At 37.6% G+C, this 19,302-nt stretch overlaps 1 pseudogene; it reads right to left on the bottom strand.

Annotated features, from left to right (window-relative positions):
- Positions 1-17,111: 17,111 nt before the first annotated feature.
- Positions 17,112-17,980, bottom strand: LOC142441445 (olfactory receptor 5K3-like; annotated as a pseudogene).
- Positions 17,981-19,302: the final 1,322 nt, after the last annotated feature.

Raw genomic sequence — 19,302 nt, 5'->3', positions numbered from 1 at the left:
CCATCCCCCCTTTCCCTTTCTTTGTGTTGGAATAACATGTACCCCCTTCGGTTTGTTCTGACCCCCTAGCTGACTGCCTGCACCTCAACCCATATAGTGTGAGATAAGTGGCTTTTCTCCTATACCAACAATGCTGATTATATTTTCCTCAGGGAACTCCTGTTGTCCTTGTCCTTTTGTGATTGGCTAACTTCACTTAACATAATGTCCTTCAGCTCTTCCTGTGAAACGACATGCTTCATGTGATCATCGGTGTTTTTTAGTAATGTGTAGGACTCCACTGTGTGTATGTGCCAGGGTTTTCTAATCTACTCCTCTGCTGATGGAAATTTAGGTTGTTTCCATTTCTTTCCGATTGTGAATTCAATAAACATTGAAGCACAAATGACTGGTTATGGTTTGTGTCTTACCTCCTCTGGGTACTCCCAGGAGAGGGATTATGGGTCATAAGTAACTCAATTTTCAATTGCTTTAAAAGTCGTCAGACCATTTCCCACAGAGGTTGCACATATCTACACGACCACCAGCAATGGAGGAGAGTTCCTATCTCACCACATCCCCTCCAACACTTGTTGCTCTCTGATTTGCTGATTTGGACTGTCCTAAAGGGTGTTAAATAGTATCATGTGGTTGTTTCCATTTGTGTTTCTCTGACAGCTAGTGATTGGGAGCATTTTCTCATCCGTTTATTGGCCATGCAGATCTCCTCCCACGTGAAACTTCTTTTCACATCCTTTGCCTACTTCCCTAGGGTTTTAACTGTTTTCTTCTTTTTGCAGGTTAGAGGTAGTGTAGATTTTTGTAAAAAGCCCTTTGTTTGTTGTGTCATTGCTAAAAATCCTCTCCCAGTCTGCGGGTATTCTTGCTACCCTCTTGATGAAGTCTTTCACCACACGCAGGTGTTTTATCCTTAGTAGATCTCACTTGTCGGTGTCAGGTTCACCTGTGTGGGTACCCTTCCCTATTGCATTTAGCTTGTGTATTCCCTGAGCTAAGGTTCTTAGGTTTGTCCTGATTCCTTCGTTGATGGTCCTGATAGTTTAGGGTTTTACTTCTAGGTCAATGATCCACCTTGAGTTTGCTCTTGTACGTGGGGTGAAATAAACATCTCGTTCCATTTTTCTACAGGTGGCTATCCATTGTTTACAGCACCACTCATTAAAGAGGTTGTCCATCTCCCACTTGATGCTTTGGGGGCCCTTGTTGAAGAACGGTTGTCTCTATGTTGATGCTTTTCTCTCGGGGTCTTCTCTTCTTTTCCATTGGTCTGATTATCTGTCACTATACCAGTACCACGTGGTTTTTGACCACTGTGGCTGAGTAGTAGGTATTAAAGTACGGTAAAGCGAGCCCTCAGACTGTCTTCTTGAAGAGTTCTCTTTTACTTGTGAGCGCCTTCCCCCTCCAAATGAAATTGGTGGTCAGTTTTTCAAATTCTTTGGGGAAGGTTGTTGGTATTTGAATCAGAATAGGTTAAACATATAAAGTGTCTTGCGTAAGATTGTCATTTTTACTCTATTGAGTATTCTAATCTATGAACATGAGATAGTCTTCCATTTGTGAAAGTTGCTTTTAGTTTCCTATAATATGGTCCTGTAGTTTTCATTGTGTAAGTCTTTTTGTTAAATATATCCCTAGATATTTCAATTTCTTCTTGGCGATTGTGAAGGATACTGCCTTCTTTATCTCCTCTGTCATGATCTTTTCCAATATATACAGAAAAACAATAGACTTCTGTTTTTTGATCTTGCATTCTACCACGCTTCCATATTCTTCTGTCAGGATTCCCCTTGTGGAGTTTGGGGGCTTTCAAGGTATAGAATCATGTCGTCTGAAAATAGTGTTAGTTTCACCTCCTCCTCTCCCAGTTGGATACTTTTAAAGTCTTTCCACTGTCTTAAGTTAATAGCTAGGAACTCCAGTAGGATGTTGAATAGAAGTGGGGACAAAGGCAATCTTTGTCTCGTCCCTTATTTTTCAGTGGGATGTTTTCATCTTTTCTCCCTTGTCTATGATGTTGGCTGTTGGCTTTTTCTAGGTAGTTTATACTGACTGGAGGCATTTCCCTTCCTTTCCTATCTTCTTTAGTGTCTTAAAGAGGGTGGTTGTTGCATGTTGTCAAATACGTTTTCTGCATCTATTGAAATTATCATGAGATTCTACTACAGTTTCTTATCAATGTGGCATATAATATTGATTGATTTTCAGATGATAAACCATCCCTGCATCCCTGGAATGAATCCTACTTGATCAAGGTGGATGATATGTTTATATAGGTTTGTATCCCATTGGTCACTATTTTGTTAGCATTTTTGAGTCTCCGTTCATTAGAAATATCAGTCTGAAGTTCTCTATTCCTATGGGATCCTTACCCTGTTTGGGTATGAAAGTTGGACTGGCATCAATGAACAAGTTTGAGAGTTTGTCATCATTTTCTATTCTCTCAAATAATATGTGGAGCATCAGTGTCAGCTCTTCCCTGAATTCTTGGTAGAACTATCCTATGAAGCTGTCTGTTCTGGGAATTTTTCTGTTAGTAGTTTCTTGATAGCCATATCTATTTCTTCTTTTGCTATGGATCTGTTGAGGTTCTTGGACTCTATCTGGGATAAACTAGGGTGATAATGTTTTTCTGGGTTTTTGTCCATGTCTTCCACGTGGTTGAATTCATTGGAGTACAGACTTTCATAGTACTTTGTAATTATCTTTTTAATCTTGTTGGTGTCCATTGTCATTTCACCTGCTTCATCCCTCATCCTGGCTGTGGTAGTTACATCCTGTCAATCAGGTCGTACCTTAATGACCTCATTTGGAGGCGCTAACAAGAGAAACAGCTCACTGGAAGCAGAACACATTCTCACTACCAGAAAGACCCTCTACTGACAAGACACATGGGCTATGCTTATGTCTGTGAGAGCCTGGAACTGAAGGAGCCATCTGGAGACCAACACCAGTGCTTGGATGCCTCCACCATCACTGGATCCACAAGACTATCCACCCACTGACCTGTGATCTTCCTATATTCAGCATCATTGCATGTGTTTCATGAGTTTGAAGAAGACTTTATAGATTGGTATCGGGCATATGGGCCAATACCAGACTTATGGGCTTGATATGGACTGGGCTGTGATATTTTCAATATAGTCAATTGCTCCTGTATATATAACTCTTTCTTATACAAATATGCATGTCTAGGAATGTGTTTCACTAGTCTACCCTGACTAACACACTGGCTATTGATGTTTGCTCCTTCCTTTCCTTGGTTAAGCTTCACAGTAATCTGTTGATTCTGTTGATCCTCTCAAAGAACTAGCTTTTTTGCTGCATTACTTTTTCAATAGTATCTTATCTTCCCATTCATTGAACTCTGCCATGATTTTTATTATTTCTTTTCTTTTGTTATTGGGTGGGTTGTTCTATTGTCTCTGTTCTAGTTTCAGAAGGTTTTGTGATAGTGTATCAGTCATAAGTCTCTCTTCCTTCTTCATATATGCACTTATTGCTATCAAACCACCTCTGATAACTGCTTTTGCTGTGTCCCATAGGTTTTGGTAAGTCGTATTCTCCTACTCATTGGTTTCTAGACATGTCCTACACTCTTCTCTAATCTGGGCCAGTGCCCATTCATGTCGCAGAAGATCGTTATTCATCCACCAATTGTTTACCCTTGTTTTTCTGGTCATTCCGTTCCTGAGCTCCAGCTTTACTGCATGGTTAGCCGAGAAGGATGTCTGAGTAACTCCAGGTGCTTGAATTTACTCAGGGGGGACTGTGCCCTAGCACGTAGTCTCATTTCAAAAATGAGTGGTGTGAATTTGAAAATCATGTGATTTTTTCTTTTTGCATTTGGATGGAAAGCTCTATAAATGTCTATCAGATTCAGTTGTCTAATTGTAGTGTTTAGCTCTGTAGCCTCCTTGCTGAGCTTCTTTCCCAGTGAGCTTTCTTTCCCCCTGATAGCAGTGTATTAAAGTCACCTGCAGAAAAGAAGGCAATGGAATGACATGTATAAAACCCTGGAGAAACAAAATGCTAACCATGAATTATATATGCAGCAAAATTACCACTCAAATACAGTGGTCAAATTAGTATCCCCTGAAAACCAAAACGTTATTCCTAGTGAGCTTTAGAATAATTTTATCAGTTAGGAAAAATATGAAAACCTATTAAACTAGAACAGATTTAATCGTAGATACTAGGTCGATGCCTATCAACTATACTACAGCAAACACATAGGAAGATCCTTATTGCTATCTGCATTAGTTTCCTGTGGTGATTGTAATAAAATAACAGCCACTGGGTGGTTTTAAAAAAAACATCAATTTCTATGCATGATATAGTGATGGGAAGAAACTAGTTGCATACAGCGAGCATTGGAGAGATCGAAACTATAGGAGATAAAAATGACAAACCAGACTGAAATAGTTAAAATCTTGTCAGTTGGTTCCCCCTTCATGCTTGTTGGGCCTGATCTAGCTTTCAACATTTTCTGGGGCTTTTGTTGTTGCTTTTGCTATTTAAAAATGTATTTATTGGGGTTATCTCAGATGTATTTTGTCAATGTGGGAACCTTTCTTGAATTGTTGTTATACGTTTTTCTGGTTTGTGTTATATGAAACTCAGGATTTGATGAACCTCTTAAGACAGAAAGACGGTTCCTGGGGGTTACAATTAGGGAGGTGGAGATAAAAAGGAGATTATGTCAAGGAATTCAAGAAGGAAGATAATATTTTGCAACTGATTATGATAGCAATTGTATAAAACTGCTTGATGTGATAGAACTATGGAATGATATGAAAGCTGCACTAGCTCCCAATTAAATGGATTCAAAAATAAAAAGCTAATATGAACATCATAAAAAACAAATGAACATCTATTTATTATTTCACAGTCTTGGAAGTGAGAAATCATTCTCTCTCTGATGATCCTACATTAGGATTTCCATGTTCACCATGAGTGAATGGTATTTATTGCAGAAAAGTAAATAGAGTTTAATATTATTTCATAAATCAATTTACTCCTCACTGCAACCAATTAAGAAAAGCCATATGATCAAATCATCTGATGAAGAGAAATAATTTGACAAATTCCAGAACTCATTAGTGATATAAGCTATTCAACAAAGCAGGAAGTGAAGGGAACTCCCTTAACTTGATAAAGAAAATGTATTTTAAAATCTACAACGGAGTTCTGTTTCTAGAATGAAAATATGATTGGTAGTTCTCTTTAAAGAGCAATAAATTTATAACTTTGGATTAAACTGATAGAGAAGTCTAGATATAGCTAGTCTAGATATAGTCTAGAGAAGTCATGATATAGCTCTTCTAGCTGTCGTCTTTTTAATTCCCACTAAATGTTTGCTTAAAATCATCTAACTAAACTGTATGGAAATCTACCAAGCAGATTGGTTCAGATTACCATTTCACTGAGTTTAATGAGGCATTTCAGAAGGGGGAACAGTGGATTTTTATAACCACTAAGAGAAAAAAAAAAGCCAACAGTGGAGTATGTCTGCTAATCCCTGAGATTCTAGTGGTCTAAATCTACTCAATTGAGGAGATAACTATGACTTCAGAAGAATGGCAGATGAATGGCAATAGAGAACCAAGAGCCAGAGTGTGAGGCAGACAGAGTAAGACAATTGAGTGCTTTGGGGCAGTAATTGCAAATTATGTATACAAACATGTACAGATAACCAGGTAAATGTGGTAAAATGTCAACAACATAATCTTGGTAAAATAATACGTGGCCATAAATTGTACAATTCTTTAAATATTTTTCAAAATATATTTTTGGGAAAACTTCATTGATCCCCATCTCTGAATATATTCCTAGTCTTGTTATCTACTTCACAATTTAGTTGCTGCTTCTTTTATATTTTGGATTTTGGAAATAACTTTCCTGTACTATTTTTATTTCTTATTCTAGGTGTATGTGCCTTAGTGGTTGTGAAGATAGATCCTTAGAAAGAATATATTTCCTAAACTCTACCTTAGTAGACAAATGGCAAAACTGATCAATTCATTGGCAGTGAGCTTAAGATTTGAATCTGTCCCTCAGCTAAGATAGCTATAGAGATGCAGATGGAGGTGGTAATAGAAATAGATTGTAGCTAGCGACTTAAACAGATAGGTTTTATATATATGTATATATATATAGATAGATAGATAGATAATAAGATAGATAGATAGATAGATAGATAGATAGATAGATAGATAGATAGATAGATAGATAGATCAGTAGGTAGATAGATAGATAAATTGCTTAACCAAGTTGCTGCTTGTAATAGTCCATCACCAATTGTTTCCTGGGGAATTCAACCTAGACAGGGAGCTATAGAAACAAGCACATCTCAAGGCTTGAGGACACAACTAAGCTCTTCTCTCAAAAATAAAGCATCGATGTAAGAAATGGCAGATCATATACCATGAGGAGATGATGCTCTCAAATTAAAATGACTACAGTAATCTCCAGAACTCTCTCCTCTACCAACACAGAACTATCTACAATTGTTAATTCACAGGGGAAAAAAAGCCTATTAAAGGTAAATTAAAAATATATAGGCAAAGTCTATAATAGACTAATAGCTCACAGGTATTTATTTTTTCAAAATATACCAGAGACTCGACTATTCATAATGCAGATTTAAGAGATGTTGCCAGTTTTTTACATTTTCTTCAGAGGTCGCTTGGTTTGTCAAATAAATGAAAAGCTGTAGCTGTTATTTAAACCCATCCTCAATAACGTTCTTCCCTCTCAAAGTTAACTATTAGTTAAAAACTATATCAGTCCATTATTCCAATAAACTTTTCTCTAGCTCTCTTAATTGTTCTTTCATGCTTCCCTTCTCTTTGTAAGTATAGCTAGTGGTTGGGGTGAATCTTTTAATTACTTGCTTTGTGATTTTCAACAATTTAGTTAACCACTATGTATTATCTTCCTTGTTTGTAAAATGACAAGAATAATAATTCCTCTCATTTTTGTCAAAAGCAAAGTTGAGGGTCATTGATAAAGGATGAATTGGTGGTTGCAACAATCGGAATGAGAGCGATGGTTGTGTCTGCTGCACAAGCCCAGGCAGTGTTTCCTACTGTTGGACGGGGCCACTAAACCTGGGAACTGACTCAGTGGCATCTAACAAAAAAAGCAAAATTCCATAGACTTATTGGATAACTGAGTCAAGAGTTATGAAGCATTTAGAGAAGATTTTGGCATTTAATAAACATATGTATATTGGATACATAAAATCCTTAAAATATACGCTTAATTCATAGTGTCTGTGTCTCTAGACTATACCTTATCACATATACTGTGATCCATTTTTTAAATTTTAATGCCATATTCTTCATGAACAAAACTCTAGCTAGTTCTTTTTCATATCTCATTGTGCTTATTTTTTAACAATTTATTAGGGACTCATACAGCTCTTATCACAATCCATACATATACATACATCAATTGTATAAAGCACATCCATACATTTTCTGCCCCAATCATTCTCAAAGCATTTGCTCTCCACTTAAGCCCTTTGCATCAGGTCCTCTTTTTTTCCCCCTCCCTCCCCTTTCCCCCCTCCCTCATGTGCCCTTGGTAATTTATACATCATTATTTTGTCCTATCTTGCCCTATCCATCCGGAGTCTCCCTTCCCCCCCTTCTCTGCTGTCCCTCTCCCAGGGAAGAGGTCACATGTGGATCCTTGTAATCAGTTCCCGCTTTCCAACCCACTCACCCTCCACTCTCCCAGCATCGCCCCTCACACCCTTGGTCCTGAAGGTATCATCCACCCTGGATTCCCTGTACCTCCATCCCTCATATGTACCAGTGTACAGCCTCTGCCCTATCCAGCCCTGCAAGGTAGAATTCTGATCATGGTAGTTGGGGGGAGGGAGCATCCAGGATCTGGGGGAAAGCTGTGTTCTTCATCTGTACTACCTCGCACCCTAATTAACCCATCTCCTCTCCTAAACCCCTCTATGAGGGGATCTCCAGTGGCCGACACTTGGGCCTTGGGTCTCCACTCTGCACTTCCCTCTTCATTCAATATGGTATATATATATATATATATATATATATATATATATATATATATATATATACACACGCACATATATACATATACACATACATACACACACACACATATATCTTTTTCTTTTTGCATGATGCCTTATACCTGGTCCCTTGGCACCTCGTGATCGCACTGGCCAGTGTGCTTCTTCCATGTGGGCTTTTTTGCTTCTGAGCTAGGTGGCTGCTTGTTCACCTTCAAGCCTTTAAGACCCCAGTCACTATATCTTGATAGCCGGGCACCATCAGCTTTCTTCACCACATTTACTTGTTCACCCACTTTGGCTCCAGCAGTTGTGTCGGGAGAGTGAGCATCATAGAGTTCCAATTTAATAAAAGAAAGTATTCATGCATTGAGGGAGTGTTTGAGTAGAGTCCCAAGGTCCTTCCGCCACCTTAATACTTAACCTATAACTATAGACACGTAGATCTATTTCCCCATCCTCCTATATATATTTGCATGTACATGTCTTTGTCTAGACCTCCATAAATGCCCTTTGATTCCTAGCTCTTTCCTCCATCTCCCTTGACTTTCCTCCTGCCCTACTACCATGCTTCGTCGCCACCTGGGCTAGAGTATACCTCTTCTCTAAGCAACCTTACCCTTGATCATTTCCCACCAGGCCTGCCACTCCTCCATCTCTACCATTTGGTGTCCCATGTTTTTCCCTTGTCCCTGTGTTTGTTAACACCACTTCCTTACCCCCCCTACCCACCCACCCCAAGTCCCCCCCGGAACTGTCAGTCCCATTGTTTTTCCTCCAGCTAGTTCATCCAGCCTGTCCTATTCAGACAGACCTGTGGAGGCACTAACATGCACGAAAACAAGACAGAGGAAAACAAAGCAACAGTATACAACCAGACAACAAAACAACAAAAACAAACCACTGAGAAAGAACAGAACAAAACAGTTCACACGAGAAAAGCTTTTAGTTAGTTCAGGGATCATTTGCTGGCCCTTAGGAGCGTTTTCTAGTCCAGTCTGTTGGGGCACCATGTGCTTATTTTAATCTGCCTTTGACTACTTAATAAATTCTTGTTCTTTTAAAATTTTAAATAAATAAATAAATAAACTGATAGAAGAATTAGCCTTCTTGTTGATTAAACATTTTCTCATAAGAAATAGCCATGTGTAAAAGAAAACTGTTATATGGAGAAACTTCAAAAGTTCATGGACAAATGGAATGAAAAGATAATTGATTGTTCCAATGAATTTTTTAAGGCCTCTCCTAAAATATTTCAACCTAAACTCATTATTGCTAAAAAAAAACTCATTATTTTTAAGCAAGCATTTTCAGATAAAAAAAAGGTAAAAAAAACTTCTAATACAATAACTTAGCTGAATATATATAATATTTTATACTGTCCTAACAGAAAATAAATTTGAGAAAATTATAATATAATAACATAAGTAGCATTAAATTCATGAGTCACCTATTGAAGAAGAGATAGACTAAAATAAGGGACATCTAAAAAACAAGTAAAGCAGCCAAGAAGTTGAAAGTAAAGTAGTAAACAGAATCTGATAGCATATAATCAGTATGGGACGTGGTCCGTGAAGGGCTGCTTCCGGCTACACAGAGGAAGGAGAATCTATTTTCTACACCAGTCCAAGGTCGATTATCATAAAGTCACATATGCTTTCAACGTCCATCCTACTCTAGTCCATTCTGACACCATGTGTCCCTCACAGGGCACTCTGCTTCTCATTTGGGTTTGGCAATCCGTTACAATGACCACACTGAACTCACAGGCAACATGCACAGTGATGGAGGGTTGTTAGGACAGTTAATAGGCTGCCATAGGTTAGGGACAGAAACGTTTGTCTGTGTCACTTCCTCTCAGTCAGTTCTTGATCTCTCAGTCATGCGGTCTCTGTGCTTCTGCCTTGCTCAAGAAAATGTCTCAGAACTCCTTTAATACCAATAAATGCTCATATTGCATGCCACACTGAACACCAGCCTCCTTTCTGACAGTATCACCTGCATTTGGTTTATGGACCCAGAATCTGCCCTTTTGTCTCAGTGCTGCCCCTTTGCTCTGTTTCAGGGTCTCAGTGCTGGGGCCTCTGATGTGCCCATTACATACATAGATCTTCATATGCCCTGAAAGTGGATGTTCTTTAAATTGCTGTTCCTACATATGAAGTGGCTCACTCCTACACACAACAGAATGGCAAAACAAATTGATCTCCAAGCTAGAGTATTTTACATCTAATCTGCATGCTCCATCCAGTGACTGGGTGGGAGTTAAAAAGACCATGAACAGAGGAGTCATACAATAACTTTTACTTTGCTGAAGAGCATACACAAATCTAAGATTTTAACTCTGAAATATTTCAGGAATGAAGTAGCTAATTTGGGCTGATGGTGAGCTGGTTCCCACTCAGAGACACTCGGTGTAGAACAGAATAACACGCTGATTGTGCCGTCTTCATGATCATTCCTGCATTGGAGTCCTTTTCTGCAGTCACATTGTCCATGCTTCTCCATCAAGGTGTTTATCTTCTTGCCGATCTTTACCAATTACGGGGCCATGGCCAGATCCCTGTTGCTCTAAGTAAGACAACTTCTTGCCAATCTTGCTACTTAGGGACATTCTGAGTGTACTGGTTCCAAAACAGGCAATTGATTGCACATATAGTCCAGGGTACATTTAGTATTCTCCATGTATCCCATAGCTCAGAGGTATCAATCCTTCCAGGAAGACTGACATCTCTATATTAAAAGAACGCTCTCATACTGGTGATAACTGAGACATAAAAGTCAATGACAAGATATGCTATTGTTGGTGTCCAGTCAGTTCCAAATTACAGTAACCAAAATATATTCTAGACATGAATAACATTTGGTGCTATGCCATCCTCACAATGGTTGCTCTGCTTGAGACCATTGATACAATCAATGCGTTAATCCATCTGGTTGAGGGTATTCCTATATTTTTTAATTTCTGTTTTGCTGATCCTTTGTTTTATGGAGCATAGTATCTGTTTCCAGGAACTCTCGCCTATTGATAACATGTCCAAAATGCATACTAGCAAGCCTTGTTATCAGGACTTCCAAGGGCCATTCTGACCTCCTTTCTGTAAGACAGGTTTGTTTGGCCTTCTGAGAGTCAATGGTGCTGTCAATATTTCTCTGGAAAATCATAATTCAAATGCTTCACTTCTTCTGAGGTCTTCTTTTTTGACAGTCCATGTTTCAAAGCATATGAGGAATTTGAAGATTCCACCTAATGGATCAAGCACTAATTCTCTTTAAAAAAAAAAGCATCTTTCCTTTTTTATGAATTTAATGAGGTCTTTTGCAGAATTTGTGTAAATCCCAGGTTAAATATTGGAAACGAAGATGAGATTAAATTTCTAAGTAGACTCTAATCAAGCTAGTTCCATCCTGAATTTCTCATTAAATTTTTTATCAGGCCCCTACCCACAGCAGAGTTTGTTTCAAAGGACGATATTGATTCTGCAGCTTCTGGAGAGGGAGATGTCTGATCAGAGCACACGGGAGCAGATGAAAGGGGAGGAGGAGAGAGTGGAGTACAGCCTGGCCCACCAGGCCATGAGGATGATGTTCCTGATTAGAGCAGGCAGTCCACAGAGAGGACAACATGGCTGGCCCCAGAATGAGACATGATGCCCTTCACTGACCCATGGCGCTACAGAGGGCAGCACCAGAGACACAGGGTGGGAATTGCTCCTGATCTGATCCTAACACACCAAGGCAAAGCACTTGGGGAGCTCAGTGGAATAGCAAGGGAATGTAGCAGCAAGGTCCCCAGGGAATGCTGAAAGTGGACTTTGGGGCCAGGGTGTGGTGCCCAAACTGACTGGAACAAAAATCACTCCTAAACGCCAACAACTAACTACAGGGTTTTCTTTCTTGAAAAAAAAAATTTTTTTTAATCAGGAATTGAGTAAAAGTTCACAAAGCAAATCATCATTCTTAAGTCAATCAATTCACACACATTGTGTTTCATTTCATTCACTGTAATCCTCTCAGCGAAATAGCACTCATCCCATTTCCTTTGTTTCCTGTTCCCATTCTGCCTTCAAAACACTCTCTATTTTGTCCTTGGGTAAGTGCTGCCTTTTGGATCTTAAATGCTCAATTATTTTCATGAGTTTGCCACACTAATCTTACTGTCACCCTTGTAAACCGGCCTATTGTTTGGTTGAAGACTGAGCCACAGGGGTGATTTCCGTTCCATGCTGAAGGGTATACAAAGTACTAGCCATAGAGTTAGGAGTCCCACCAGTCTCTATGGAAATAATGAGCCTGAACTTTTCTGTGATTTTGCACCACATTTTCTTTAATACGAAGCATTTTATGTGACTCTGTGCAGAGCAGTTGTAGCTATCGCCAGGCAGCATCCAGCTCTTCTGCTCTGAGGATTGTGGATATGGATGTTGGTGAGGCCCATAGTCCACTGGGCTAATTGTTTCCGTGGATCTATGGATTTCATCGCCTCCTTTTCTCTGTGGTGTAATCTGTTACACAGTGGGCTGCTAACCCAAAGGTCACTTTGTAACCACCTAACACTCCCCAGGGGATTTTCTTTCTAAAGCTCAAGATGGCCATGCTGCATCAGGGTAGCTGGCAATTCACCTGCCCGTCTTTTATCACTTTTCTCTCTCTTCTTTGGCCAATTTTACTCAGTTATTTTTCTAGTTACTATTCAAGCCACTTCTCTATTCTTTCCCCTGAAATTGGGTACTCAAATTGTCATCTGTACTTGATGAACGGATTCTCTTGTGACTTTGTTGTAGAGCCTTTTTTCTGAAGCCATTTGGATACTTTGATCATCATTCATGCACCATACAAAAATATCGACTTAAAAATTAGCCTTCTACATTTGGCCAAATGTTTGATTTACTTACCCCTAATGTGATGGCTAGAATAGCTTCCCCTTGGTGAGGTGTGTGATGTTAGCTGATCTTAATGATGCAGCCCACAGGTAGAAAGTTGCTACCCCTATTATAGAGGTTCCTTGTTGTGTGTCTGACTGGGCCAATATCTTGCTCGAAGTAAAATAATTAAAGTGAACTTTAAAATAAAGCAAAGTCACAATGCAGAATTAGTTCAGAAACAGAATTTAATTTTCAAAGACAGATGACTGATTTGCCTTGATATCTCAACAAGATCACTATGTATCACTATTTTCAATAAAATCAAGGACAAACTCTGATCTAAGAATTTCACATATAGCTAAGCTATATTTTAAAGCAATACAAGTAGAATGAACTTGACAAACAGAATATTGCTGCTAGAAAACCACCATAGGATCGATCCGTGTAAGGAAAAACAGATATTTTTATAACCTCACAAATTGACACCCAGTGTTTAATAATTATTGTGGGTCAATCAAAAGGAAATTTAATACGAGTATGATTGAAGTACCTTGGTGGTGTAGAGGGTAATATATTGGGCTGCTAACCATGCACTCAGCAGTTCAAAATCACCAGCAGCTTGTGCAAAAGATGAGGCTTCCTGCTCTGGTAAAAGTATTACAATTTGGAACCCCACAGGAGTAGTTCTAAGCTACCCTCTAGGGTCACAGGGACTAGCTTAATGGAAGTGAGGTTTGGGTTTATATATGGTTATATGAGGGACCTTCAAAACGTTCATGCGAAATACATACTGTGAAAAAATGGATGGATTAAGTTTTTTTAATTTCCCAGTAAAATAAACTTATACTAACAGTATAGTATATTTCAACAGAATCTATACTTAGATGAATAACACACCAGTTTGAAAAGAGCCCCGAGTAGAGCAACATGAATTCTGCTAACTCTGAAGCAAGAACTCACATCAAATTTATGGTGAAGAATAGTTGAATAGTGGTGAAATCATTGATGTTACAAAGTTTATGTTGATAATGTTTTTAGAAATCCAGCAGTTTATAAATGGATAACTTGTTTTAAGGGATGAGAGAATGTTGAAGTTGAAGCCCACGGGGGCACAATATCTACATCAAACTTTGAGGAAAAATCTGGTCTGTGTTTAATGGAAGAAGAAATGTTTAGCAGAAGCCACAACAGCCAGCACCAAGAGCATTTCAACTGGTTCAAGGAGTTGTATCAACACAGTCTTGAACTCAATGGACAATCAAAGCAATGTCTACCAAAATGTGGAAGTGATTCAACAGTGACCTGGTCAAGAGCAAAGGTCATAGTGACAGTGTTTTTGTGATGCTCAGGGCATTCCACTTGTTGGCTTTCTATAGGACCAAAGAACAGCAGTATCATCTGCTTAATATGAGTGATTCCAGCCAGGTAGCTAAAGCCTCAGCCAAAGATGTTTCTAGGGAAACATTCATCAGAGAGTTCTTCTCCATTATTCAGGCTAATTCTTGTTATAAAATAAGGGCAATTTGTCAAAAATTCAATTGCAAATCATTTGGCATCTTCCTCATAGCCCTAATTTGGGTCCTTCTGATTTATTTTGATTTCATAATCATAAAAGAAACCTTCAAAGGGTGCTCATTTTTTGTTGATTAACAATGTAAAAGATTACATTGACAGGGTTAAATTTCCATGGCTCTCAGTTCTTTCTTTTTTTATCCTTACTATTTTGTGTAAAGAAACAACAAGGTAGAATTTGCAATTAGTGCTCAGGAATACTCAGTATCCAGTTCTTCTATCAGGATTACTTCATTTAATGGCATCTACAGATAGGTCCTTCTCTAATCCTCAGCCCCATGACCTGTCAGCCTCTGCCCTGCTGACAAGTGTCCAGAGGCAGCCTATTCACATATTAAACTTTGGCATAACATCATGGATCACCAAACCCTGATCCACCAACTGCCCTCATGTACCTACTCTGCCAGCAAGCCTACCTGACGGCACCGAACTCTTATCTCTCTGAGCGTCTGCAAGCCTACTGCATCATCTCCTGTGAATTTCCTGGTTCTGCTGTTTCTGCAACCCATCATATTCTGCCACCTCTCGCTATCTCTCTGGTGCTGCAATGCACACTCTTTCTCAGTCTTCTAGAAGGTTCTCAACACAGTGACCTAGTGTCCAAACGATGTGTTCCACTTCCATCTCTTCTCTCTGGAGATCATGAGTTCTCTCTTTTTTCCTCACCTCAGTTCATTAGATTTAGATTAAATGGCTGGTATCTTTGCTGACAAAACCATCTTAAGCCTGATTGAGCTTATAGAGAAATAAAATTCATATTTAAAATTTAATCTTTTAATCCAGTGTTTCTATGTTGAGTCCTCTCTAAGTTGGTCTAGCATAATGCAAATATCTCTGCTGTTTTTCCTGTTTCCACTATTATTATATTTTAAATATTACTGTCTTTTAAAATTAAATTTTCATCTGTGTTTAGAGGTTTGTATGAGAAGGATAGCATTAGTTAATTATGCCCTGCACCATTGAATGTAGTAGATATTACTAATGAGAGTATTAAAGAAAATCAGACAGTTGTATGTGCAGTTTGTTCTACCTGGAACCTCCTTAGTAGGACAACCTATGCTTTAGAGGTGGAGCTGCCATCGTATGAAAACTGGATGTGATGAGAGAGGAAGAGGAGATGTTATTCTCATTCTCACTCTTAGCCAATTACTCAAAACTTTGTAATTGAATTCTGGTCAAATTAAAGTGCTGTATAGAAAAATTCATGCGCTGAATAAAAGAAAATACAGAATACATTTATGAATAATCTTTGAATGAAAGAGGCATACAGATTTTAACACAAGTGGAACAATTAAATAGCTAAACAATGGACATAGGACCATTTATTAAACAATCATTTCTTTACTGATTTATTGTAATAATTTAACACAAAAATGTTTTTATTAAAATATTTTATTGGGGCTCTTACATCTTTTTTAACAAACCATACACAAATTGTATCAAGTGTATTTGTATATATGGTGCCATCATTATTTTCCAAACATTTACTTTCAATTTGAGCTCTTGGCATCAGCTCCTCTTTTTGTCCTCAAAATTTTTATACAAAAATTTACATGTGTTAATTCAATTCACACACTGATATATTGGTTCCTGATCTAAAATTAACCTTTTAATTATATTGATATTTGATTAAAATAATTTAATATTTTATTAAAATTTATCTGCTTTACGGTTTTTTTCCTCAGGAATATCTAGAATTCTTGAGATTTCAGTATCATTTATTATTGTCCCCAAAGAAGTTCTCCTTTGATGTTTAATGAAATGAAATGAATCTGTGAGTTATTATTATTAGGCCCCCCAAAAGTTACATCAAATATCAAGAGTCAAGTGAAAATATTTAAATTACCATGCAAAAGAGAAAATAGGAAGAGTAGATGAAGAAAATGAAAAAGAACAATGGGGAAAATGTCAGTTAATATCAGACCTCAAGATAAAAAACAGAACTCTAAAGTATTAAGCATAAGAAAAATTATATGTAAACAAATTAATAGATCTAATTAAAATTTTATCAAAATAAATATTGCAAACAAATATTAATGGTACATTGATAAATCATTTGCCATAAATAGCCACATTTTAATATATTTTTGTATATATACAAATGTATTCAAAATTAAACTCTTGAACAATGCAAAGAAAATTAAGGATGAAATTCAAATGCATATTTTATTTCTAATAGAGGATATAGCTTAAATAACATGAGAAAAAATGCGTGTGAGATTGTACGATTATGACTAGGAATCCCAAATATTTGTCAGTAATGCTAAATGAGGTTACCTATATATACCCAGTATATTTCTAGGATTTATTGAATACATGAAAACATGTAATATTTTCCAATTCTCCTTTAAGAGTAGCAATTCACTTCCCTCCTAAAAGTATTTAGAGTTTAGATTAACACTTCCTTTAGAACTTATTTAAACATGTATATGTTTTATGATTTAAAGCTCCTCTTTACTATTTGATTTACTAGGTACTCATTTCCAGTTTCTCTGTATCTGGACTTTGAAAAAAGTTGAATCAAAATCAGTTAGTCATAGGTGATATTTATTTCAGATTGATATGCTTTCTCTTCTTAATAATTTTTTCATAAAACTTATTATTTCCTTATTTCTTATACTTTAGATAAAAGGGATTAATAAAGGGATTACTAGAGTATAAAATATAGCAATTGGTATATCTTTATCCCCATCTGTACCTGAACTTGGCTGAATGTACATGATGAGAAGAGAGCCATAGAATATTGAGATAGAAAGAAAGTGAGATGCGCAAGTAGATAAGGCCTTGCCTCTTCCCTTTTTGGAGTTCATTTGGAAATGGTGTAAAGTATGCAAAGATAAGAGATTAAGACTGCCATAATAGTGGAGACTTGAACTGATCCTGAAAAGATAAGTACCATCAGTTCATTGAGATAAGGATCAACTCAGGAGAGTCTTTATAATGGGAGAACATCACAAAAAAAGTGATTGATCTGATGAGACCCACAGAAGGTTAACCTTAATAAAAGCCCCACATGAATCATGGAATGCAGATTTCCAGCTATGTAGGCCCCTATGATCATCCAAATGTAGAGTTTCTTTGACATCATGGTGTGGTACTGCAGTGGTCTGCATATGGCCACATAGAGGTCATAGACCATTCCTGCCAGGAGAAAGCAGCCTGCAGTCTCAGCAAGGCAGAGAAAATAAAACTGGACCATGCACTCATGGAGGGAAATCAATCTGTCCTCAGAAAAGAAGTTCTGTAACGTCTTTGGGGTGATGGCAGGGGAGCAGCAGAAATCCATCAGAGCCAGGTTGCCCAGGAAGCTGTACATGGGTATGTGCAGATGGCGCTCCATGAAAATCAACACCAGCAACCCAAGATTGCCCACCATGGTGATCAGATAGACGACAAAGAACACCACAAACAGCAGGGTCTTCAGATCTGGGCGATCAGTAAATCCTATGGGGATGAAGTCAGCTGTCAACGAGTAGTTAACACCAGTCATGCCTTCTTTCTGTTAAAGTTGGGATTATGGAGAAAGAAGATTTTAATGTAGAATATACAACATAATTTTTCCTTCAAATTTCTCTGGGACAACAGGAGCAGCACCACTTCTTCAAGTTTCCTGTTGTATCTTAAAAGATATTTGTTATCCCAAAGTTTCACCTTACATTACTCAAAGGGTAAAGCTTAAGATCACATCTATACATTGATAATTCCTGCTAAATGCTTTTAATGAAAGATTTGTACTTATAAATCCATATGGGCAGAATGGATAACTGGAAACTGCTATTGATTCAGTGTTCTTCAATATTTCAGTGTCAGTTCTTGTAGTGATCATTCTTAAAGTATATTTAAAATCCATTTTCTTGTATATAGATATTTTTTCCACTGAGCAAACTTTTTTTTTACATACTATCACAGTTGAGCAGATATTTTAAATTCGTTAAATTATATTTTAGAAAGTTCACAAAGATCACTCCATATTTAGATGAAGCCTCTTCGAAGAAAATTGCATTTGAAAACTAGGAAACTAAATATGTACTGATTTGCTTACTATGCTTTATTAATTCATTCTATTCTAGAGAAAATTTTCTGAGCCTACATGTGACTAGAATATTATTGTCCCCTTCCGAATACATCCTGTTTCTAGTCACAAGGGTCACCTGTGTTCTAGTCTGAAGCTTGCCAACCAAACTCTAATAACTATGGTTAACTGATGATATTTTATAGACTTTCATGATGTAGCCTCTATAGTTTGTTCTGTAGAGACCGCTACTCTGTATCAGATAGGTGATCCCAATTGTTCAGTTACTTATTTAAGGTCAAATTCTCCTGATCATTTCCAGGTCAGTTAACCTGTATTGGAATTCAGTGACTACTACTTCATAATGCTGCCAGAGAAAAGTTCTGTTGCCAAGAATATTTCAATATTAGTTTTCTCTAAGATAAATTCACATTCTTTAAAATGGCATTTATGGTTCCCTGTACCCCCATCCACACTTATCTTTTTCACCATAGTCACCACTCATAACTTGTTCTCTCTGTGTTCACCCATTATTCAACTCCCTCATTCCCCGTTCCAGGGCCAAGCTCATTTCCGTGTACCCAGACTCTCCCCATGTCACTAATTCTTATAAATAATTGATACAAATATACATATTTGCATTTTACCAAATATCTATAAGCTTTAATTAAGGCATAATCTATATATAATATTACTTAACAAAGTTTTTACTAAATCACCCAGTTCACATAGAGCTCCATTTTCTGAGCCTTTAAGTATATATGTTGTATACCCAATGTAATCTTGAATCTGTCTTGTTT

The sequence above is a fragment of the Tenrec ecaudatus genome, chromosome 2 (genome assembly GCF_050624435.1).
Source record: "Tenrec ecaudatus isolate mTenEca1 chromosome 2, mTenEca1.hap1, whole genome shotgun sequence".
NCBI lineage: Eukaryota > Metazoa > Chordata > Mammalia > Afrosoricida > Tenrecidae > Tenrec > Tenrec ecaudatus.
Note: the sequence above shows the minus strand (reverse complement) of the source record. Positions and strands in the feature narration are given on the sequence as shown.